This window comes from Chrysochloris asiatica, unplaced genomic scaffold (genome assembly GCF_000296735.1).
Source record: "Chrysochloris asiatica unplaced genomic scaffold, ChrAsi1.0 scaffold00087, whole genome shotgun sequence".
Lineage (NCBI taxonomy): Eukaryota > Metazoa > Chordata > Mammalia > Afrosoricida > Chrysochloridae > Chrysochloris > Chrysochloris asiatica.
The window spans coordinates 1,091,759-1,116,342 of NW_006408605.1; positions in this window are offsets into that span (position 1 = coordinate 1,091,759).

Below are 24,584 nucleotides of genomic sequence, written 5' to 3' on the forward strand. Positions count from 1 at the left end.
ACAACAAACCCATTACCATATTTGGAGCACAGGAAATCTGCTGCCTGATATTGAAAGGTCTTGAATGACTGCTGTGGAATTTGTCTGGAACAGCATTTCCATCCTTGTCTCCTCTCCCCTCCCTGGGATAACAGCTTGTGCAGAGGCCTTGAGGTGAGAGAAACCGTAGTACACTGGAGAACTTGAAAGAAAGGCAGCATGGTTACAAAACAGCAGTGTACCACGGCAGCTGGGAAGGCAGTGAAGGGGAGAAGAGGAGGTTGGAGGATTAAATGCAGTCTGCTACTGCAGACCTTCGTAATTCATGGTGCAAGAGTGGGGGGTATTATTATGAAGACAAAGAAGAGTTTAAACAGTGAGAGAGCAGTTCAGATTTATATTTTGGAAATATATATCTTTGTGGCGCTATAGGATGCAAACACACAACCACAAGGTCGATTTGAACCTTAGAAAGGCTAGAGAGTGGAGGATAGATTTGAGGAGATGAGATGGAAGCAGGTTATTACATCATCCTTCACTCATCCAGGTTATTGCATCCATCCTTCTTTTTGTCTGTTTGTCCATCCATCCACCATGAGCACAGGTGACCACAACTTGGAGAGGAAATATGAAGGTAAGAAGTTATGATTTCTACCTTTCTGGAGTTGCCCCCTTGAAGGGCCTTAGTTGACCCGCCTGTAGTCTAGGTCTGTCTCTCTCATCCTCACAGACTCTTGTGGTCAGTGCTTCACTGGTACATTCCCCTCCCCCCCCCCCAGCCCCCCAGCGATCTGCTTGCTGCCTGGGGAGACAGGATGTTCAGAGCCTGAAGGGGTACAGCCACTACTGCAGACAGATGATTTGGGGAGACGGTGTAGTGAATTGCCAGGTCAGAAGCTTTTAAAATAATTACCCCTGCCTGTGCTGGCTGACTGGCTGAAAGTAGTCCATTAGTCCTGAGTTGGAAATTCTGAATTGTTTCATGACAATTGAAAACACGATTGGAGGCCAGGAGGGAGCTACCCATGAAATATTCATGTTTCCTTGGTGTGAGGCTGCTCCCTCTCAGCCTGGGAACACTGAACACACAGGACTGATCATTTTGGGTTGACCACTATTTGTCCTGGGGGTGGGGTGGGGTGGGAGAGGAGTCTGGTTTTGTGCAGGGTTGTGAGGCTAGTTTGGAGATCTGCCTCATTCTAAGCTGTGCACCCCTGCGCTCCAACCTCAATTCCCTACATGAGTTTGGGGATAAGAATTTGGGAACTTGAGATGTTTGTCAGGCCCAGATTCTCCTTGGCACTCAAGGCTCATCTGTGTCAGACTAGGCATGAATGCCAGTTGTTTCTCTGGAGTTGTGAGCCTCGGTTTTCTCAGCTGTTCAAATGGGAGATGCTGTGAGGTTTAGGGAGGACAATGCTATGCAGTACTGCCCCTAAGCCACAGGCTTCTGAACTCATCCTGAACAGCCCGTGAGAGGTCCTGAGGTCAGCCCAGGGCTGATCTGGGACGTTCTATTGGATGGTCAGGGTTCCGGAGGCCCCTTTTCCTCTGCAAAGGAGCCCTGATGGTTCTTGGATTAGGTGTTGCACTACCAACCTCAAGGTTGGTGGTTCAAAGCCACCAGCAGCTCCTCAGGAGAAAGATGAGACTTTCTGTTCCTGTAAAGTTTTACTATCTCAGGAACACTATACAGACTCCCTGTGAGTCAGAATCGACTCAATGGCAGTAAGTTTCTCCTCTGCAAGCAAAGAATTGTTGTCATATATTGTGTTTTTCCTTTCTCTGCAAAACCCAAGTAAATATTACTGCTGAAAAGGATGTATGCTGGCCTGGGAGGCACCTCTAGTGGGTGAAATGCCATCGGGTTTCAGTCAGGGACCCCCACATGCCCATCCCAGGTCTCTGTTCCTTGGGGTGAGGTTATGAGATGGCAGAGGAAGCTGGTGGATGACACCTGCAGGCTGCCTTCCCTCAGAACCCACCCAGGGGAGCAGGAGAAGGACCACCGCTTGAGCTGTTAGCCTGCCATCTACACTTCCCTCACTCTGGAGAGTAGACCAGGCCGAGGGTATTCATCCCTTTTATAGATGATGGCAGTGGAAGCCGTGTTTCATTTCTTTACTCAAGGTACCCACTCAGTGTGCTCGCATGGGGTGGGGTGCTGGGATCTAGGAGTGATAGACAATTAATTCTGGTCTAGTCCCTCTCAGGATATCAGATCTAAACATGAATGCACCTTTAGAAGTGGGGTGGGTTGGGAGTCATGGGAGTGGCAGCAAGAATAACTCTGGAGATCAGGGCAGGCTTTCTGGAAGAAGTGGTCTTCCTGCTGAGTCTTGAGAAGGAGCAGGACTTTGTTCAGGAGCTCATTGGGGGAAGGGCCATGACACAGCTAATGAAAGGCAGGCTCAGGCTGGATGTTCTTATCCACCCAGGGTTGGGGGCACATCATTGTGTGTTCTCCCTGCCCCCGTGCCATGGGAAGCAGTCAACAGAATCACCTGGCTTTAAAAGGGCTCCCATAGCTCCACGGTGCTGGCTTTCTTGCTCATGGACCTCTTTGCGCCTTATCTTCTTTACTTAAAAACAAGAATCTGGATTACTTACTAGCAGGACACTTTTTTTTTTTTCCAAATGAAATCTTAGTACAATCCCTACATCGGTGAATGCAGGATGCTTTGGCTGAGGGTGGGTGCAGAGGGAAGCTCATCTATAGACACCTCTAAGGAGCTCTGGTAAGGAGCTCTAGTAGTGTGGTGGTTACAAATCAGGCTGTGAACCTCAGGGTCAGCAGTTTGAAACTACCAGCTATTCCATGGCAGAAAGATGAGGCTTTCTGCTCCTGTAAAGATTTATAGCCTTGGAAACCCTGTACAGGGTTAGTATGAGTTGGCACCGACTCCACGGCACATAACAACAACAACAACAACAACAACAAGGAGCTCTGATAGAGTGTTGTTAGATGCCATCGAGTTGGCACTGACTCATAGCGACCTTATGCACAGCAGACCGAAACTGCCCTATCCTGGGCTAATTCACAACTGTTGCTACGCTTGAGTCCATTGATGCTGCCACTTGGCCAATCCATCTCATTGGGGGTCTTCCTCTTTTCCTCTGACCCTCCACCTTACCAAACATGATATCCTGACAACATGTCTGAAGTATGAAAGACAAAGTTTGGCCATCTTGACCTCTAAGGAGCGCTCTGGCTGCACTTCATCCAGAATGGATCTATTGATTCTTTTGGAAACCCATGGCACTTTCAATATTCTCCTCCAACACCATAACTCAAAGGCATCAATTCTTCTTCGGTCTTCCTTATTCACTGTCCAGCTTTCACATGCATATGAGGTTATTGAAAATACCATGGCTTGGGTCAGGCTCACCTTAGTCCTCAAGCTGACATGTTTGCTCTTCAACACTTTAAAAAGGTGCAGCAGATTTGCCTAATGCAATATGTCAGTTGATGTCTTGACTGCTGCTTCCATGAGTGTTGATAGTTGATCCAAGAAGAATGAAGTCCTTGACAACTTTATTCTTTTCTCCATTGATAAGAATGTTGTTTATTGGTCCAGTGGTGAAGATTTTTGTTTTCTTGACATTGAGATACTCTTTGATATCCATCAGTAAATATTTTAAGTCCTCTTCACTTTCAGTAAGCAAGGTTGTATCATCTGCATATTGCAGGTTGTTAATGAGTCTTCCTCCAATCCTGATGCCACATTTTTCTTCATATAACCCAGCTTCTCGGATTATTTGCTCAGCATACATGTTGAATAAGTATGGTGAAAGAATACAACCTTGTCACACACCTTTCTTAATTTTAAACCATTCATTGTTCCTGTGTTCTGTGCAAACAACTGCCTCTTGGTCTAGGTACAGATTCCTCATGAGCATAATTAAGTGTTCCGGAATACTTTGCAATGTTGTCCATAGCTTGTCATGATCCACACAATTGAAAGCACAGGTAAACATCTTTTTGATACTCTCTGCTTTCAGCATCGGACGTCTAAAATGATATCCCTCGTTCCACGGCCTCCTCTGAATCCATCTTGAACCTCTGGAAGTTCTCTGTCTATGTATGTTTGCAGCCGTTTCTGTATTACCTTTAGTAAAATTTTACTCACATAGAATATCAAAGAGATTGTCCGATAATTTCCGCATTCTGTTGGGTCACCTCTCTTTGGAATGGGCACAAATATGAATCTTTTCCAATCAGTCGGCCAGATAATTGTCTTCCAAATTTCTTGGCAGAGATGAGTGAGAATCTCCTGTGCCGCCTCAGTTTCTTGAAAAATTTCAATTTTCATTCCATCAATTCTTGGTGCCTTGTTCTTTGCCAATTCCTTCAAGTACTTTGGACTTCCTCCTCCAGTATCATTGGCTCTTGATCATAAGCTACCTCTTGAAACAGTTGAACATTAACTATTTCCTTTTGGTACACTGATTCTGTGTATTCCTTCCATCTTCTCTTGATGCTTTCTGCATCATTCAGTAATTTGCCCAGAGAATCTTTCAATAACTAAGGTCGAGGCTTGAATTTTTTCTTCAGTTCCCCCAGCTTGAGAAATGCTGAGCATGTTCTTCCTTTTTGGTTTTTGATTCCAGATCTTTGCACATTTTATTGTAATATTTGGCTTTATCTTCTCTAGCTGATCTTTGAAATTTTCTGTTCAGCTCTTGGAGCTCCTCATTTCTTCCATTTGCTTTAGCATCTCTATGCTGGAAAGCAAGTTTCAGTGTCTCTTCTGACACCCATTTTGATCTTCTCCTTCTTTCTTGTCTTCTCAATGATTTTTTGCTTTCTTCATGTATGATATTCTTGATGTCATCCCAAAACTCTTTGGTCCTCAGTCTTTAGTGTTTAATATATCAAATCTGGTCTTCAGATGATCTCTAAATTCAGGTGGAATATATTCAAGGTCATATTTTGGCTCTCATGGACTTGTTTGCATTTTCTTCAGCTTAAGTTTGAATTTACATATGAGTAATTGATGGTCTGTTCCATAGTCTGCCCCTGGCCTTGTTTTGACTGATGATATGGAGCTTTTCCATCGTCTCTTTCTGCAGATGTAGTCAGTTTGATTTCTATGTATTCCATCTGGTGAGGTCCATGTATATAGTTGTCTCTTATGCTGTCTAAAGAAGGTATTTGAAATGAACAAATCATTGATTTTGCAGAATTCTATCATGCACTCTCCAGCATCATTTCTATAGCCAAGGCCATATTTTCCAATGACTGAGCCTTCCTCTTTGTTCCCAACCTTTGTATTCCAATTACCAGTAAAGATCAATACATCTTGATTGCATGTTTGATCAATTTCAGATTGAAGAAGTTGGCAGAATTCTTCTATTTCATTCTCACTGGCTTTAGTGGTTGGTGCATACATTTGAATAATAGTGGTATTAACTGGGTTTCCCTGTAGGTGCTTGGATATTTTCCTGTCACAAACAACATTGTACCTCATGACTGATCTGGATATGTTCTTTGTGACAATGGGTGCAACACCATTCCTCCTCAATTTGTCATTTCCGGTGTAGTAAACCATGTGGTTGTCAGATTCAAAATGGCCAATACCAGTCCATTTCGGCTAACTAATGCCTAAGATATCAATGTTTATGCGTTTCATTTCAGTTTTGACAATTTCCATTTTTCCCAGATTCATACTTTGTACTTTCCATGTTCCGATTTTCAATGGATATTCACAGCTGTTTCTCTTTGTTTTGAGTTGTGCCCCATCAGCAAATGAAGGTTCCACGAGTCATCACGGTCAACTCTACTTTGAGGAGACAGCTCTTCCCCAGTCTCATTTTGAATGCCTTCTAACTTGAGGAGCTCTTTTTCCGGCACTCTATCTGACAGTGTATCTCTACTATTCATAATGTGACTTCTTCCTCGTCTGTCTTCGTCTGGAAGCTCATCTGAAACCTGTCCACCATGGGTGACCCTTCTGGTATTTAAAATACAGGTGGCATAGCTTTCAGAATCACAGCAACTCACAAGCCACCACAGTATGACAAACTGACAGCCTCGTGGTAGTCTTATAGTGTAGTGGTTATGAATCAGGCTGCTAACCCCTAAGTCAGAAGTTTGAAACTACCAGCTGTTCCACAGTAGAAAGATGAGGATTTCTGTTCCCGTAAAGATTTACAGCCTCGGAAATCCTGTACAGGGTCACTATGAGTTGGAACCGACTCCATGACACATAACCATCACCAAGGAAATCCAGGCAGTGATTCGTTCTATTGTGCATAGGGTCACTATTAGTCGTTATTGACTCTATGGCACCTAGCAACAAGAACAACCACAACAAGCAAGCTGAGCACGGTATACAATCTGTAAGCTGGACCTAGGAGTGGTCAAAGCACCTTCACCTCTCCATCCTGGACCCCATGGGTCTGCTCTTCCTGGTCCTTTTACATTTTATGTTAGTCAGTTGTGATTCCAGTCAACAAACATCTATTAAATATGTGCTGGGGCTTTGGTGACACAGTGGTTAAGCATTGGACTGCTAACTAGAAGGCTGTGGTTGGAACCTACCACCTGCTCTACAGAAGGATGCAGCAGTCTGTTTCTGTAAAGATTTATAGCCTTGGAAACTTATGAAGCAGATCGCCTCTGTCCTGTAGGCTTGCTATAAATCAGAATTAACTCAATGAAAGTTGCGTTTTTGTTGTTGTTGTATGTGTGCAAGGAGCCCTGGTGGTACGGTGGTTAAATGCTTGGCTGCTAACCAAAAGGTCGGTGGTTTGAATCTACCACCAGCTGCTCTGTGGGAGACAGAGATGGCAGTCTCCTTACGTAAAGAGTGTTTCTTTCTTTTTTCTTTTTTTTGGTTAAGTCTCATAAAGACTCCGTATAGAGTTTCCGGGGAGCAGCTAGTGGGTTTGATCTGCCGACCTTGCAGTTAGCAGTCCAGTGCCTATCCTACAGCACCACAGCAGGAACAACCTTGGAAACCCTTGGAGCAGTTCTACTCTGTCTTATCGGGTCCCTCTGAGTTGGAAGGTTTGGGTTTGGTAGGGATGTTGCCTCACCTCAACCCATTTTACAGATGAGAAACCTAAGTTGAGAGGGGTTCAGTGACTTGTTCCAAATCCTGACAAATAGCCTTCATAACCAATGGCTTCCATGGTTAGGCACCTGGGCGTGTGCCAGGCTCTTGGCTAACATCTCCCTGCACAGTAACTTCTTTAGTTCTCAGAACAACTCTGTATAATAGGGACTGTTTTCATCCTCAAGGATCCAAGGTACCAAGGCTCAAGTTGATGAAGGGGTCTATTCCTGGCTCCTGGACTTTGTGTTTCAGGCTTTTCTCTCTCTGCCCTACCCGTGTGTTGTGGAGTCTGAGGCAGCTCCATCCGTGACCTCTTGGTAAATGAGCTCCTCTCTGTGTCTCCACTGTGCAAACAGGGAGACTGAGGCCTTGAGAATCACACCCTTTCCAACATCTCTGTCTTTTGGAGCCTCAATCTGGCATAGACCTCAGTCTCCTCATTGGCCTGGTCTATGAAATCAGTGCCTGATATCTCTCTAGAGTACCTGCCTTTCTGGGGACCATCTGCCCACCTGCAGTCTTGATCAGGGCACACTGACCTCGACTGGCTGCGCTGGGCCATCCCAGGGAGTCCAGGACACAGGGTGGAGCCAGAGCTAGGAGGTGAGCCAGGGGCCAATGTTTGAGCCCCCTTTTAGCTTCTGCTGGGTTCTCATCTACAGTCACCACCGCCTGAAACCTAGAGTCCTCACAGACTCTCCCTCTTTCCTTTCCCAAAGCCGCTCAAATTCAATGCAACTGAGGTGTGACTGACAGACTGACAGAATGATGGACTGACAGATGGACAGCCCCTGGATGTGATTCTTGCCCTGGGGGACTGAATGATATTGTGAGACAATGGTGGCATTTTAGGTGGGGTTGAGAGAGGCTGGACTTTTGGTGGAAAAAGAGACTTCGACTTTAGTGTACCTGCAGGTAGAATCTTGGGGGCCCCACAGAGGATGGGGACTCCCTGCTGAGCCTTAGGGGAGAGGCTTGTCTGTGCACAGAGCCCAAATCTTGCCGAGTAGACAAACACTGGGAGCACAAAATGAGGGGACGAGTCTTGACAAATGTTTGCCAAGTCCCTGGCTGACTTGGAAGTCAGGAGTGAGCTTGTTTGGCAGAACAAAGGGGAGAACAGCTTCCAAGGGGCTAAGTCATGAAGAAAGAGGAGCAGCTAGGCTAAAGGAACCTTGTCCCCAGGCTTAGGCCCTCTGCTGAAGCACACCACCATCCTCTCTCTGATGCTTTTGGCCAGCTGGTAGGAGTCTGGACCGTGCTGTGGCAGCCTGCCTGAGTCCTGGGTCATGGGGCCTGGTCTTCGGGGCCTGACTAGGCTGTGAGGTCAGTATGACCTGAACATCCCAAGGTCCCTCTTCCTCTAGGAACCAGGAAGCTTGGCTAATGTCAACAGTGGCAGAGTTTCTGAGGAGGCAGAGCTGGTCTGGCACAAGCCTGGGAACTTGTGACACCTGAATAAACCCAGGTGGAAAGGAAGCCTGGTCACCTTCCTCCCATTACAGAGTTTAAGGAGACTTCTCTCTCTTTGCCCACAGTCCAGACAAATACGGTCACCTACCTCTGTGTGGCATTGTGGGTTAATGCACTGGAATGTAAAGTTGGTTTGAACCACAAGGTTGGCAGTTCAAGCTCACCAGCCACTCCTTGGAAACCCTATACAGGGTCACTATGGGTTGGAACCGACTTGACGATACTTAACAACAAGAACCTCTGTGGGAGAGGTGTGCATAGCAGAAGAGGTAGAGGGTGGCAAAGCAAGACACTTTCCCTACTTGGGTCTCAGTTTCCTCAGTTCTAATATGGGGTCTTTAGGAGCTCTGGTAGCATAGTGGTTACGAATCGGGCTGCGAACCTTAAGACCAGCAGTTCGAAACTACCAGCCGCTCCACGGGAGAAAGATGAGGCGTTCTGCTCCCGTAAAGATTTACAGCCTCGGAAACCCTGTACAGGGTCGCTATGGGTCAGAACCGACTCGACGGCACTAAACAACAAATATGGGGTCTTTATCCTTGGCTAGCCAGCTCAGTTCCCCAGAGTAACTATGAGCATTGGATGAGGTAGCAGTGGGCCTGGAGATTAGAGAGGGCTGCTTCTTCTATTTTTTTTAAAGTTTTTATTGTGAAATGAGTGAAAGTTTACAGGACAGATAATCAGTTTTACATTCAACAAATCATATACTTCGTTTCATTACAATGATTATAATCTCCTCCATGTAGCATCAGTTAAAAAGTATTTCTATTCATTTTAGCTCTTTAAAAAAAAAACAAAAACGTTCAGGCACATGTAATAATTTACACCACCAAAGGGCACATTATGCAAGTCTGCCTCCTGGCCGCCAACTCTCAGTCCCTCTCTTTCCATGAATCTAGAGTCCTCAGCTGCTCCCTTAGAGAGGGCTTCTTAAAGGAGGAATCTTTTGCACTGAGTCTGGAGACATGGGCACGGTTTTCTTAAGAGCAGATGGGGAGAGCATTTAGGAAAAGTGCATGGAATAGGAACACACATGGACGTGGAGATGTGGGGTATGTTTATGGAAACGTAAATTCAACTTAGTTTTGTGTGCCTAGAGTGCTCAGGGGGGGCATGATAGCCAGCCTGGAGCGGCCAGCTTGGCCCTGAATGCCAGCACAGGATGTTCCAGTCAACAGGGAGACACTGAGGGTAACTGAGCTTGAAAGTGGCCTGAACAAAGCTCTGTCTAGGATGGCAAGGAGGGGGCAGGAAATAGAAGAGGCAGATCTGGGTGAGAGACCAGAGTTAGACTACAGAGGGCCCCTGGCCTTCTCCTTTGGGCTGGAAACAGAGGCCCTGGCAGATGCGGGAGTGATCACTCTGCTGAGCTGGTCTACTATTGATGTGGGGCTTTTGTCTGTTCTGAGTGAACTTCCCATTCTTGATTGTCTCTCCATATTTGCACTTTTGTTCTGTGACCCGATCTTCTGCCAGCAGCCCGTTCCAGGGGTCCCTTAGAATGGGGCAGGATGGTCAGGAGGTGAAGTCTGGGTAGGTGAAGTCTGGGTGCTGTACCCCTTCTTAAGCCTTGTCACAGGCCCACTCAGAGTTATAGTGAAGCTATCACTAAATGACAAAGCTGCCTCAGTGGTACACTTTAATTGGGGCTGGGGGCCTCAAGACTGTAGGTGGAAAAGACTCACCTACAGTCATACACTCCTCTATATTCAGCCACTGAGAACCTTACATGGACAAAAGTCCAACCAGGCCTCAGGTATAGCAATAGAGAAGAACCCAAAAGGTGCCCAGAACTTGCCAGGTGGGATTTGGGGATTTGGGTGGTAACCGAGCTGCAAGTGTACTTGGGGAGCTGCCTCTGGAGAGGGACATGTGACTCCCCAAGGTGTAGGGACTAGCCCTGTGGGAGGATGGAGAAAAGCAAGGCCCTGGTCTTTGCAGAGGAGCCTTGGTGGCGCTTAGGCTAGGCGTTGAGCTGCAAACCCTAAGGTCATTGGTTCAAACCCACTAGTCTCTCAAGAGAAAGATGAAGCTGTTTGCTCCCTGAAAGAGTTACAGCCTTGGAACCCCATATAGGGTTACTATGAGTTGGCATTGACTTGACAGTAGTAGGTTTGTTAGTTTGTTTTTTCAGTTTGGCCTTTCCAGAACTTCCTGCTGGGTCCATGTGTCTGGTCTCCCTCTTTTCTACCTACATTTCTGTTTTACCCTCTGCTCTCTAGCAGACCAGGGACAGGGCTGGGTGGTGGCAGAGTAGAAAGAGGAAAGCAAGGTTCTCCATTTACTCTGGTAACCTCTTTGTTCAGGTGTTTGATGTTAAATCTCTTGAATTCAGTCTCTACTCTCTATCTTGATTTTATTTTTAGTTTTATTGAATGTACTTTAAAAACAGATGATCTCAAAGCCTGGTATAAATATGTAAACATGATTAAATCAAAGGAGAGCAACTCTTAAAAGGTTACATTTGAAGAAACACCTTGAACAGTGTTCACAATGGGGCAGATTTGGCCTCTTGTAATAGCCTCAAACGCGAAATAATTGCAAATGTCCTTGTGCTTGTTAGGTGCCATTGCTGAACTGGTTCCACTCATAATGATCCTGTATAGATAGGGTTTCCGAGGAGCGGCTGGTGGGTCTGAACTGCCAACCTTGTGGTTAGTAGTTCAGTGCTGATCCTACAGACCAGAACTCCACAAATGTACTACAATAGATAAATGGCTAAATAAACTGGCACATCTATACCATGGGAACTACGGAAGCAATAGAGAGGACTGAACTATTGATATGCGAAACAACTTGGATGGATCTCAAGGGCATGATGCTAAGTGAGTAAAGCCAATCGATTTATATAACCTTCTCAAAGTGACACAATATAAAGAGCGCAATTGAGTGGGTACCAGTAAGTAGTTAGCAACTGTGTGGAGGAAAGGAGTTACCACTGGGAAAATTAAATGAAGGTAGGGTACAGCCTGGCTGTATTAACCTTGCAAATTTCTGAGAATCCATACACTACCAAGTTAACAACAAGTCAGTTTGAGGGAGTGGCAAGCATATCCTTGAGGGAACTCCACAGGAACTGTTTGGAAGGGGACCCTTGGTTTGGAGGAGGGTGAACGACTTTGTGAGGCAGAGGCGGAGTCGCTATGGTAAGAATCTAGGAGCGCTCTTGGAATCATGCTGAGCTGGCCAGTGACGCTGCTACCAAGTCTGGACAACCCGAGGCCGATGCTCCATCCGAAGGGAGTGAGCTCAGGGACAGCGGGGCTGAATTGTGCGGAGAGAGGAGCAGGAGTGTAGGTTTTGTCTCCAAAGATTCAGACCAAGCGGGGAACGGTGGCCTTGGACGTGGTCTGAGCAGAGGAGAGGCGCACACGGAGTGTCGGCGCTGCGTCTAGGAGACATGCAATAGGTGCCTAGGTCCGGGCCCCGAGAGGGCGCCTTGCAAAGCCCGCTGCGCAATTCGGGAGACTTCGGAAGTCTCCAGGGCGCACTTGGGCGCCTGCCCGCTAGAAGCGCGTCTGCGCCTGGAAGCGCAGGCGGTGAGTTCAGTGACCCTGCACAGTGGGTTCGCAGACCACGTGCTCTAGGATCCCTTCTTCAGCTCCATCAAGCTCACAGCCCGGGCCCTCAGAGTGATACAAGCCTACAGGCTAGTCAACTTGTTTAGTATCTGCGGCCCATCCCTGATCAATGGCCCTCATGGGGGGCGGGCGCTGTCCAAATGGAGTTCCCAGGAAAGCGAATCTAAACTGGTGGCTCCTCTCTACCTCCATACCCTTTATCCGCCCTGGACTCCGCATTGATCACCTTCAGCGCAGGATTGCCACTCCGTTTCTGCTGGAGAGACAGCCCCCTCCGCGACTCACCCAGCATCAGACCTTAACCTTACTCTGCAGAGAATGCTTCTTCCTTCTGCTTTTTCTCCTTTTCCTTTTGATAAACACCTACTCACCCTTCCTGGCCCAGTCCTGAGACTTCTTTTCTGAGAAGCCATCTCTAGCCTCCTTCTCCCGACCACAAATCTACTCCTTTCCTGCTAGCTACCTCGGCACAATTCCAGATTACGGTATTGAACATATCCTGTATTTATAGCTTTCTTGGGGCTGCAGACTGGGGGTTCCCTAGAATTATGCTTTCCTTTCCCCATCTCTGTAACAGTCCCCAATGCAGCCACCCTGCCCCCCCCCCCCCAAAAAAAAAAAAAAAAAAAAGTGACTCAAGTAAGGAGCCCATTACAGTTTGTCATACATGGGGGGCTGGGGCCAGGGCACTGCCATTCAGATGAGGTTGGTTTTAAGGTTTCAGTCCTCCATGGTACAGCCAGTCTGGGAAAAATGGGCCATGGATTCTGGCATTTTGGCCAGTTTGGCAGCTTGGATGCCCAGCCATACAATGATGTGAAGGTTGTTTCTACTTACTGGGTTAAGGACTGATTGCAGGACCAGCTGATAGGTGAGAAAACCAAGGCACAGAGGTATTATTGCCACAGGCAGCAGCAAGGGGTCATTGTTGTTGTTAAGTGCTGTCAAGGCCTTTCCCACCCATAGCTACCAAAACCCTACCAAAACCTGTGTAGGATTTATGAGGAGTGGCTGGTGAGCTTGAACCGCCGACCTTCTGGTTCAAACCGACTTTGCAGTCCATCGAATTAACCCACAGCACCACACTAGGACTCCAGCAGCAAGGGGAGGGGTTGCAATTCAGACCTAGACCTAGGTTGCCTGATGCAAGAGCTAGTTCCTCCCCCGCTGCCCCCTGTGTTTTAAACTGTTTCACAATCCTGGCAAGTTCAGGAGGGTGGGGAGGGTAGAGCCCTAACCACTACTTGGGTGTGACCCCTGGAAGGTTGTATGACTCCAGCCCCAGCAGGGAGTACTAGGTTTTGGTGTTGAGGAGGGATTCTAAACTGACTTTAGTGGGTTTTCAGACAAGAGATCCAGAGTTGGGGGCTGCATACTGGTCTCTGGAAAACCCTAGCCCCAGCCCTGTTTTCACGGCTGCCAGAGGCCTGGCTCTGCAGATTTACTGCCGTGCTCAGGAATTCCTGGTCCAGCTCAGATCTGGGTGTCTGCGTGTCAGAACCCCTGCTGGGAGGAAAAACGGGGCGGGGGGGGGGGGCAGCGTTTATCTAGCTTTCCAGATGAGGTGGTATCTGCTTGTGGAGTTGCCAGGGAAGACTCTTTGCCTTGGATCTTACTCGTTCTCTCCTTCCGGCCCCTGATAAAGAGTCCCAAACACAGGGCCGTAAAGGTGGCCATAAAAACGGAGAAGAAATGCCAGTGCAGCTGCCTTATCAAAGCGCATCGCAGACACCAGCCAGGTCTCCCTACTTCAAGTTTATTTCTCCTCCTCTGCTTTCCCTCAGAGGGTGTCTCGTAAATGGCTAAGAGGGTCATTTATAAATGTCTTCTGCTTTCCCATCCCAGCACAGGCATTACCACTTTGCTCTTTCTGTTCCTCCCAGGCCTGGTGATAGCAACAAGGTAGTCCAGGCTCAGAGCAGGGTAACCTCTCTCTTCCTTCTTCCAGTACCAGCACAGACGAGGTGTTTAGAAGCTGGAAGGAGGCCTGGCATCCCCAGATAAAGGTGAGGCTTTCAGAGGTGGGTGATGATGACATCGTTGACCCTGGCCCTGCCAACATCCTTCCCCACACCCTGCCAATGTAATTGTGGGGTGTGGAGGAAGCACTGAACTGACCTCTGGGTGGGTCTCAGAAGTTGACCGGCATCATAGACTCCATTCCATGAAAGGACTTTAGATATTGCTTTGTGCAAATCTCTCATTATTCCAGTGAGGCTCAGGGATGGTAGGGGTGAGGTCTCATAGCAAATTAGAGGTGTAGGCGGGAGCAGACTTGGATCTTTTGCCTTCTCACTGGTATGCTATAACCATAATAGCAAGACTCCGTTCTGCTGTGGAATATGCTTCCAGATGGGAAAACTTTGGTGGTCCCCATTTTATCTGATTCTTGTAGTGACTCTTTGGGCAAAGAATATTATCCCCATTTTACATATCAGGGAAATGGATACTCTTAGATGCTGGGTGATTGGGGTCACACACATTGTCTGAGGGCTCAGTTGATCACAACTGTTCTCTCTTTACCCCCTTCCATTCCTTACAGGCATTTTCTTGTTGAGTTGCTTCTAGTTAATTTTTTTTCTTTTTTAATTAGGAAAATAGTATCATTTGCACTTTATGAAGACTGTTCCAGGGAGAATCTGTGCAAAGACATATGAGATGGAAGACTACTGCAGTAGTGTGGGTCAGAGACAATGTATTAGCTATCTATTGTCAGATAACAGATCAACCCTAACAGTGATAGAAACCAGCAAACTGATTATATCATAGTTTTTATGAGTCAAAATCCTAGTACTACTTACCTAGGTTCCCTTGATTCAAGTTGTCTAATAATGCTTCTGTTGTTATTGTAAAGTCCTGTCATGTTGGTTTCAACTCATAGCGACACTGTATAGGGTTTCCAAGGAGCAGATGGTGGGCTTGAACTGCCAACCTGTGGTTCACAGTCCAGTGCTTATCCTACAGCGCCACACCAGGAGTTCAGTAAGGCTGCTATCAAGTTGTATTCAGGGCTGTCATCATCTTAGGTTTTCATTGGGGAAGGGTCTGGCCACTCATGTGGCTGTTTGTACGTCTTAGGTCCTTGGCTACTATTTTCTTGTTTTTTATTGTGAACTGAGTGATGGTTTACATGGGAGAACATTGGCTTTACACCATCGTTCCATTGCAATGATTACAGTCTCCTCCGTGCATCGTCATTCAACAGTTATTTGCTTCCATCCCCTCTGTTTCTCTTTTTTTTTTGGGGGGGGTTGTTCCTAATTAATTTTTAAAGAGAGGTTTCCAGGACATAATCTAAACACAGCCGTCACCATCCTACCTCCACCACCTCCCTGACCTCCATGAGATGATGGAGAGTGGTCTCTGTTCCACTCTTAGGGGAACAGCATACTTTTGATTGGAGTTGGGCAAAGCCCCTCAAATGGTGAGAAGTATTGAGGACTGGGTGCTGGTAGAAAGGATTCCAGGTTACACAGGCATGTGAGTGGGAGTGGTCAGATGGATGTGGGAGGGAACTTGGCTGTGGGAGCATGTTTGGTTGGTACCTGAGTTCCCTATCTCCCTGGCAGCAGCCCCTGCCTGGCAAGCAGCAGGCACTCCGGAAATGTAAATTGCACAAATTAACCCAGCCTCAGGTGGCCGAGGTAATTGCACCTGAGCTTGCCTTCCTCTCTTTTTGTTAAAAGGTTCCTATGTATTATTATATGGTATTTAGTTCCCATCCTATCTATTTCGCATCATCTCCAGGGCTTTCCTCAATGTAATCAGAGTTTCCAGAATGGTTGCTCCTCAACCCAGCAGAACTTGGAGGTTTTTGCTCTTGGCTCCTCTGTCCATCATGGACCTGTGAGCTCATTCTGCAATTCTTCCCTTCCGGAGTCCTTATAGTCCGCTGCTAATGGATTTCTTCATGTGGCCTAATTTGATATTTGCACACTCCTCCAAAAATCAGCGTACCATGTTTCACCTCCTTTTGTTCTGGAGGGAACAGAAGGTTCATGTGGTCAGGCGGCTTTGCTGGGGTCTCTCAGAGAGCTGGAGGCAGACCCATGGTCTCTTCTTGGGTCTCTTCTGGTTCCCAGTGTCTCTTCGTGGCTCTTATTTTTTCCCGGTAAAATTTGCTGACTGGCCAGGGGGATGGATGTGCAGCATCCAGGCTGCCAAAGTGGAGACCCTTGTTAGGCCAGGTGGGGGTAGGTATGAGAGTATCGGAGGAGGACTTTGTTTCTGCCTGATGCCTGTAATATATTTGAATTATCTCTGCAGATGAGCCTTGGTTTAGCAAACAGTCTAGAGTAAACCTCAGCTCGAAGACAAATACAATTGACACTGGGCTTGAGGGGTTCAAAGGTTATTGGCACAAAGCTGTCAGCTTTGTTTAGCTGAGGGGCTGTATTTATGACGGAGATACGGCAGTGCCATCCATAACTTGCTGGCGAGCGTGGCTGATGTCGGAGCAGAGACAACTATTTACACTGAGCCTGGAGTTTAGTTTCTCTGTCGGGAAATGCAAAGGCAATTCGACTCTTGGCCAAGTTGCTTTATGGGTTGCTGGCTTAAGTCCGGTGTTATAATTTGGGTCATCTGTTAACCTTGTTGGGGGGTGTCTGGAAGGGGATCATGTTTCTTCGGTGTGATGAGGATGCAGTAGCTCGGGAAGAGGAGTGAGTGGTGGGAGAGGACCTTATCAGAGGGTCCCACTTTGACTTCTAAGTTAAGGCTGCATTGGAACAGTAACTCTGAGTCTCTGAGTCCTGGTGTGGCGCTGTGGGACAAAGCACTAGACCACGAGGTTCGTTTGGACTTTGGGGTTAGTTGTTCAAGCTCATCAGCCGCTCCTTGGAAACCCTATACAGGGTCACTATGAGTCGGAGCCAACTCAGTGGAGCCAACTTGATGGCTCTAAACAACAACAACAACAATGGTTACTTTAGGGTAGGGATGTTGTTGTCAAGTGCCACCGAGTCAATTCTGACCCATAGCAACCCTGTATAGGGTTTCCAAGGAGCAGCTGATGATCTTGAACTACTGACCTTGCAGTTCAAATGACTTTGCAGTCTGACACATTAACCCACAGCGCCACACCAGGACTCCAGGGTAGGTGTAGGGAACCTTTTTTTGGCCAAAATTTATAATATCATTTGTGGGCCATACAAAATTATCAACTTAAAAATTAGCCTGCTATATTTGGTCAAACATTTAATTAACTCACCCCTCAAAGTGTGATGGCTCTGGTAGTGTAGTGGTACGAGTCGGACTGCCAACCTCAAGGTCAGCAGTTGGAAACTACCAGCGGTTCCGAATCAGGAGAAAGATGAGGCTTTCTGTTCCTTTAAAGACTTACAGCCTTGAAAAACCTATACAGGTTCGCTGTGAGTCGGAACCGACTCCACGGCACACCACCACCACCACCAATGTGATGGGTGGAACTGTGTTTGCCTGACAGGATCAAACCAAATGATTTCATGGGCCTTATAAATTATGGCCTGTGGGCCAGATGTTCCTCACTCCTGCTTTAGGGAAAAAGAACCTTGGGTAAGATCTCACGCTCCACTCATGTCTTCCCTCTTGCTGGTCCTAGGGTCCTCTATTCCTGAAATGAAAGATTAACTATTCCCCCCTTTTAGTTACACATCTTCTACAATTACAGTTGTGACAATTGCAATTAATTCTGATGACAGTTATTCACAATTGAATCATAAAATCCTATCACTGTTGTTCCCCATCCCCTTTCACCAGATCCATCTGGAAAAGAGGAAAACTATTCAGTGGAGACTCTACCTTACTTCCCTCATTCTGAAACTAAGCACACTCATGAAAGCTTGTAAGCCAGCCACTTTGTGCCTTTATAGCCTCCCATTTCTATCAGCTAACATCTAAGGTGCCCATTCCTGTCAACCCAGTGCACTGAGGAAACAAGCTTGATCCTTGATATGAAGAACCCTTCCATTTTGTTTGGAATTTTGAGCAACTGCATCCATAAGCAAAGGTCCAGTTCATCAAATTGTAGCAATTTATACTTGCTCCCTGTGTCAAATTTATGAAGATTTAAAAACGAAATATAAAAATGATTCTAATTAGAGAGAAAAAGTCTTTACAAATTGCTGAAGATTGTGTTTTTTAGTTGTGTAAAAATCTCAGAAAAGGAGGGAAACACACTGGGATATAAATGAAGGTCAGCTCAGGTGGTGGGCTTGTGATGTTTTAATACTCTTATCTCTTCATGGCATATAGTTTTACTTTCTATTAGGTGCTGTGGGCTAATGCGTTAGACTGCAAAGTCATTTGAACTGCAAGGTTGGTAGTTCAAGCTCACCAGCTGCTCCTTGAAAACCCTATACAGGGTCTCTATGGGTCGGAACCGAGTCGACGGCACTTAACAACAACAACAACATTGGGGTATGTATTACTTCTTTTTTTAAAGCTCTTATGTGAATTGAGTGATAGTTTATGTGGGAGAACATCAGTTTTGCATTCATCTTACTGTATTTTGTTTCATTACAATGATTACAATCCCCTCTGTGCATAATTGGCTAACAGTATTTGCTTGTATTCCCTCTGTTTTTTTTGTTTTGTTTTTTTTTAATGTACACAAAAACACACAAGGTTATATAATTGTTTAAACAATTCTGCAAGCCAGCCTCCTGGCCACCAGCACACAGCCTTTCTCTTTCCATGAGTCTAGAGTCCTCAGCTGCTCTATCACTCTATGTCATCATCTCTGCCTCCATCTCTGGTGTCGCTGCTTCTCTGGTTAGGGTCCCGCATTCTGCTCGGGCTCTTCTCTCTTGTTGGTCCTAGGGTCCTATGTCCCTGGAATGTAAGATTAACTACTCCAGTATTACTTTTAGTCATCAGGTTGTTGTTGTTAAGCGACGTTGAAATAGTTCCAACTCATAGTGACCCTGTATAGAGTTTCTGAGGAGATGCTGGTGGGTTTGAGCTGCTGACCTTGTGGTTTGCAGCTCAGTGCTGATCCTACACCAGGAATCCTTCACTTAATCTTCATGAACAATTATTAAATGAACTAACAAAAATCCAGATTCCCACAACTTTGGTAGTCCCTGCCCTCTTCTCGGCCTCAGTTTCCCTGGGCATAAAAGGGAAACTAGGTTGGCGGAATGACCCTCTGGACAGCTTTGGTGGCCTGCCCATGATCACTGTGTCCTGGGTCCAATGGGTCACCTAATTTTAGCGCGTGCCGGGGTAGCTGCCTAAGTGTGACTCCAGCTGCCAGGCAGACGGTCAGGGAGGGGCCTGCAATGTTGGCAGCATCTCAGCCAAGCTGGGGAGGTCAGAGCTCAGCTTAGGAGCCAATCTGGGTAATTCACAGAGCAACAGAGGGATTCTCAGGTGTCTGTGACAAAGAACATCACAACTTGCATTTGAAATGACATCCTCTAGCTAGCATCCTTGGACAGAGCAGGGGCACCTTTAGGAGGTGAGGAGAGGAAAGCGGTGTAGGCCCTAAGTGCTGAGAAGTCAGTCAGTTGAAATTCCAGAAACCAGCCTGCCATTAGGAGTGTACAATTTATGGCTTAAGCTTGTCTCTGGGCCCACTTCTGTGTGCCAACTGGGGACTTGGATGTAGCTGTCAATATTTTCCCAAAAAGGTCTTGGCTGAGGGCTTCTTCTGATATCAGGCAGCTGTGGGGACTGGGCCCTAAACCTGGAGTGGCTGTGTATGTGGAGATATGACCTTGAGAACATTTTTACTGGAAGAAAACCCAGGGGCAAATGAGGAGCAGGGCTGAGTTAGTGTGGGGAGACAGGGTGCCACAGCCTCCTCCTGGTCTTTAGTTTTGTGTCTCCTGATTTGCAAGTTGAGCCATCTTTCTAAACTCAGCTCTGACTTGTCAATGTCCTTTCTGATTTGGCTCTGCAGAACCAAGAGCTCTGAATGTGACATTTAATACCATTCCCTAATGTGGCTCCACCTACTTCCCCGCTTTTATCTCTACATACTCTCTGCTCTAGTAAACCATGCCCATCCTCTTCTCTATTCTTGAACACACCATAAATTTTTAGTTCCCTTGGCTGGAATGTCCTTCTTCTACTCTGTCTGGTTTGCTGTTGCTGCTCTGTGTGCCATTGAGTCGGTTTTGTCTCATAGCAACCCTGTATAGGATTTCCAAGGCTATAAATCTTTATGGGAGCAGAGAGCTTCATCTTTCTCCTGTGGAATGGCTGTTGGAGTTGAACTGCTGACCTTGTGGTTAGCAGTCCAATGCATAACCCACTACACCACCAGCTATGTATGGAGTACATACTATGGGCTGGGCCAGGTTCACCTGCTAAACTCCTATTTAGCCTTCAAATCCCAAATGGCTTTTGGTCTGAAAACTTGTTTAATAAGCACCGGACTGATAGCTGCAAAGTTGGCACTTCAAGCCTTGAAAACTCTACACATGGTTGCTGTGAATAAAAACTGGCTCAACAGCACTTAACAACAACAATAACAACAACATGCTGCATTACCTCTTAGGTCATCCCTTCTCTAGCCTCATTGATGTCTGTGCCTCACATCTCAGAGTGTTGTGCCTACTTCCCCCCTGGGCCTTGGTAACTTTCCTCTGTGTTCTTGGCACAAGTCCTAACTCTCTGTAAATAGTGGCTGGGTGTCGTCACAGTAAGAAGAGTGGTTAGTGAATGCCGATGAAGTAAGTGGGAGGATCTATTCCCTGGAGAAAGAGACAGGATAATGATAGCAAACAGTGTCAGCTTACACTTAGCAAGCACTTACCATGTGCCAGGCACTGTACTGAGTGCTTTCCATGTATTAACCCATTTAATCCTTCCATAACCCAAGAGATCAGGCCTGTTATCATCTTACTTTACAGGTGAGGAAACGGAGGCACTGGAAGGGTCAGTCTGGTTCTGGACCGCATAGTAAGTAGCAGAGGTGGGATTTGTACAGACCCAGACAGGCTCTCAAGATTGCACACTCTCCTGCTTCTTTCCTATCAGGTGCAAAGGAGATGCTTGTTCATTGGGAAGTGAAGAGTAGCCATCTAACTGGTGGATTCTGGTACTAATGATTCTTAGCAACCTTGTCTGGGTGCATGGTGGGTGGTGTTGGGGGGATTCCCTCAGAGTGGCAGTGCATTCCTGGATCTTAGTGACACATCTAGACAATTTTTTTTTTTTTTTTTTTTAAGTTTGTATTGTGAATTGAGTGTCGTCACAGTGAGAAGAGTGGTTAGTGAATGCCAGGAGAGCATCTGCTTTACATTCATGCTATCGTACTTTGTTTCATTACAATGATTACAATCCTCTCCATGCATCATCATTCAACAGCATTTCCTCTGTTTTTTTTTTTTTTTATGTATACCGAAGCACTCAGGAATATATAATCTTTCAAACAACCAAAGGACATACCTTGCAAGCCTGTCTCCCAGTCACCAGCACACAGCCCCTCTCCCTCCTTGAGTCTAGAGTCCCCAGTCACTCCATCTCTCCACGTTCTAGACATGTTTTCCTTTCCCCATCCCCGCTAACTATTATGTAGAGGATGGTCTGCTTACCCTCTCCAGTAATATAAATTCATTTGACATAACTTATTAAGCCTGTCCACCCTGTGCTGGACACTAGTGGTACAGAAGTCCCTGCCCCTATGGAGCATGGTTTTAATGTCTAGTTCAGTGTTGCAGACCTGGCACAAACCCCTGTTTTCATTTACTTTGAGTCCTGGGGTGGCCTTGGGTGTTCTTGAGGACCTTATGCCTTCCAGAGCTGCCATCTGTCCAGGGCTCTTTAGACAGACTGACAGACTCAGCTTTTGAGAAGGTGACACACTCAACATTAAATCTCTGGAGAGCATAATGTTGCTACTATGGGTGGTTCAGAAGGTAGTCAGTTGAAACAGGGGGCAGCAAAGACTTAATGACTTAACATCAGTAAGTGGAAGCACATTGCAGAGGGAAGGGACGTATCTGACCCCTGAAGCCCATCATAGAGCTGTTCCATCTCAGTTCTTACTGTCCACTCTCCCATTCGGTCCAGATGGACACACCTTTGGTGGGGAGATGGGAATTGCCAGGGATTCCCTTAGAGAAATGCCTGGGGAGCTTTGTGGACTTGCTGGACTTGGGGACTGTTGGCCTCCTTTGTCTGTCATCAGCTAAGCCTAGAGGAGTCTGAGGGGCCTGGTTAGATTCTGAGAAGCTGGGTTTCCTGGTCTAGTCTCGCAGTTCTGGGAAGCCTTGGGAGAGACAGGAACGATTAAAGATGGCTAAGGGGGTGGGAAAGAGGCTGAGTCTCTTAGCTGAGTTGTTTCTTTGCCCAGCCTTTCCTCTTAGAAATGCAAATAACATCTGTGGAGGAATCCTTTTAAGGGATGAAAGCAGTTTTTAAAAAGACATTAATCTCCTCACTCACTTCCTTCTGATGGCTGGAGATGAGTGACAAGTCTAGTAATTGAAGATGGTGGGGCTGATAATTCTGAGGTAGCCCCAGGAGGGATGTCTTGGACTGTGAATCACTGCACACTACACAGATCCGAGTGTCTCTGTGATGGTATCTCCTGGGCCCACACAGCTCTTGCTGGTGCATGAAGACACGTGTGAAGGCTTGAGTTGAGCGGGTCCTCAGGGTACCAGGCTTCCTAGGATGCCTGGATGCAGCTCCCTGGATGCTGCTCCCTGGCCCAGGGAACTTTTCATCAGAGCAGCACCCAGTAGAACTGAGCTCCTACTATGTGTGTATTTGTGCCTGGCACATAAGGAGGTGTGTGGTACATTTCTGTTGAATGAGTAGGATGCTGAGACCAAACCTTACGAGGCTGCCAGTGCCTTCCTCTGCAGTTTGTGCTGGCATTCTCAGTGGGGCGAGCTCATGGGAGATCCTCTACCCTAGTGTGTTAGGTGAATGTGAATACTCAGGGGAGCTTTGACTTTTCTGTCATCTACGGCCCTACTCTTTGTATAAGTACATTTGGATACTTGGAGTCCTGGTGTGGCGCTGTGGGTTAATGTGCCAGACTGTAAAGCTGTTTAAACTACAAGGTTGGTGGTTCAAGTTCACCAGCTGCTCATTAGAAACCCTATACAGGATTGCTATGGGTTGGAACTGACTCAATGGCACTTAAAAACAACAACAATATTCAGCCTAAGACACCTGGTGTGGCACTGTATGATAAGCACTAGACTGAGAACCACAAGATCGGTTGTTCAAACCCATCAGCTGCTCCTCTGAAACCCTATACAGGGTCACTGTTAACAACAACACCACTTTCAGCTGAACTGCCTGGCAACGTTTGGGGGTCAGACGGGCAACAACCAGCAGAGAAGAAGCCAAGAAAGGATTTACAGACCTGAGAAAGTTCCCATCCTGTTCATAGTCCATCAGCTATCTGTGTTAGTAGCACCTTGGACAGGTCCAACTGTCAGTCGGACTAGGGTCTGATTAGAATGATGAGTGAACATGGCCCTGCCTTCAAGGAGTATCCAGTTGATGGGGACAGTTCCCTGTGAAACCTCTTGGGTGCCTGGAGGCTTGTCTCAATCCAAAGGGTAGGCTTTGACTCAGGCCTCCTCTGCAGCATGACTGAATGGGAGGCTGAACACATTGTTGGGAAGGGAGCTGAGAGGAAATAGGGACACACAATGTCCTTGAGGGAGCTGACTGCACCCCTACACCCCATCAGCAGGTGACGGTATCTTCTGAGCCTCTGGGCTGGGGTGCATTTCTTTCTTTCTTTCTTTCTTTTTTTTATGTTTTATTGTGAGTTATATGATAGTTTACATGAGAGAACCTCAGTTCCATATGCATTCCATTGTATATCATTACATTGCCATGGTTCCAGTCCCCTCCATGCATAGTTTTCTGACCAAAGGGCATATCCTAGAAGCTCGTGCTCTACACTCTCCCCTCCCCTTTCAGTCTTCGGCCAACAGTTCCTCTCCCTCTCTGAATCCAAAGTCCCCAGCCGCTTCATCCCTCCATGTCATCATCTCTGTCTCCATCTCAGGCATCCCCGGTTCTCTGGGTGGGGTCCCGTTCTCGGCTCTTATCCGTTGGTGGTCCCAGAGACCTCTGCTCCTAGACTGGAGAAATAATCGCTCTCTTCCTTGCTATAAAACATCTACCCTTGCATTTCCAACACTCACAATCTGTCTTGATAACCATTATTCACTACAGTATCGCAAGTAACCCATCTGTATTTCATTTCATCAGCTCCACCTAGACAAATTGGATAGTACTCACTGGTGATTCTGCCTTCCTCCATGCCCCCTAGGTCTAGGTTCTCTCTTGAAAGCTTATAAGCCAGTTACTTCTTGCCTTTGTAGTCCCTCCCTCCCCATTTGGGTAGCCAATGTCCAAGTTGCTCCTCTCTGTCTACTCTGTGTGTGGAGGGGGTGGGGTGCATTTCTGATCAGCACCAGCACCCCAAAGCATCTCTTTTCCTTGTCTCACGTGCTTCTGTCAGGTAGTGACTGACCTGTGTGTTTTTCCTTCTCCAGGAAGCCCCCTAGGGTGGGCAATGGGCTTC